Raw genomic sequence first — 1,589 nt, forward strand, 5'->3', positions numbered from 1 at the left:
TACTGAATCTTAAGGTTTAGTATGCTCATGTGTTCACTGAACTTATTCAGAACCCAAAATACACTGTGAACTTTTGTATTTATGTATCATTTATATACATAAAAAGATATTCCTCCCAAAATATGTGTGTACTTCGAACACACAGTTGTTTCTGCTGGTGCATATAAAGGTTTAGAAATTGACAAACTTTATTTGGCATCCTGTGATATGACCGAAAGCTCAAAAAACAGCTTCTGGGAGTTTTCTTTCCTTTCCTAAGACATTACATGCATTGAAATTGTATATTCATAACACATTATTGTCCTGTGCTTTGTTACAATTGCATTGATTGAAAACCTTAATAGAAACTACTTAGAACACTTAGATAGGGTTTTATCCCGTTGTGGTAGATCTGCATTGATGATAAGTAATCCTTTGCTGTTACTTCCCAATGCTGGTAGACATTTCCAACAGCAGGTGACAGTGTTGTCCCATGTAGCTGGATACCTGAACCTTTTCAACTGTGAAAGCCAACCACTATTTAAACTCTCCTGAAGAGCCAATTTCCAGAGCTATGGCAATGTGTTTTATACTGGCACTGACACTGGCCTTTTTCTTAAGGTAAACTGACGATCCCTGACTAAGTGACACATCATTTATATTACATTAACTGCATACCAATACTGTACTAGTACTAGTGCAAGTAAATTCTGTACTCTTTGCACTACATTCCCCTATGCTGCTGTGTCTAATTTGAATTTCAATAAAGGATCAATAAAGGAGTACAGAAAAACTAATAAACTGTACAACTTTGTGAAAGATTTCTATGACTTTAGGGCATTTTAAGGACATTTTTCTATATGGATTATGTTTATTTTTTACATTTTAAACAATTACACATACTTGTAAGGCTTATATATATATATATATATATATTCAGGGGTTTCTTCTTATTGTTCCATGAGCTCTTTGGTTGTTTTACTTTTCTTTACTTTTCTAATGCGGGACGAAGCAGAGAGGGAAGGCTTTGTGAAATATAGCTTGTTATCACTATGCCATTATCCTGTGAGATTTCTTTTCAAGTTTATATCTTAAATAATAATCTAAACTTTAAAAAAAATAACAATTTCATTTAGTTTTCTTTCCACTTGGAACAATAATATGTGTCTGATGTTTTTTTTTCGGTCTACTCATTAAACCACCCTTTATGTCACCCCTTAATAGGCTGCAACCGTGTGTTTCTGTTTGGGCCTCAGATATCACCTGTTTAGCTTTCTGTGACCCCTAGGGATTTTAAAACAGGGCGCATCCAGGATTTAAAGCCAGAACCTCTAAAATCCAAATTTATATTTACACTCCCAGACCAACAAGTCAGCTGCTGCAAGAACTCGCAGATGTATTATCAAAACCTGTGATTAAACTCTTAAAACACGTGATGTGGCATGTTGGTTACCCCGCATCACAGACTTTAAATAAAATGATTTTATACATTTCCAAACTAAACACGACTAAATGTAATTTTCTAGTATAAAGAGAACACCTCTAACCTGCAGGTTATAGCAGTTTAAAACCATTAGTAAATATAGAAGTACAAATACTTTGTTATTGTA

Source organism: Morone saxatilis, unplaced genomic scaffold, assembly GCF_004916995.1.
Source record: "Morone saxatilis isolate NCDOM2014 unplaced genomic scaffold, NCSU_SB_2.0 Contig2, whole genome shotgun sequence".
Classification (NCBI taxonomy): domain Eukaryota; kingdom Metazoa; phylum Chordata; class Actinopteri; family Moronidae; genus Morone; species Morone saxatilis.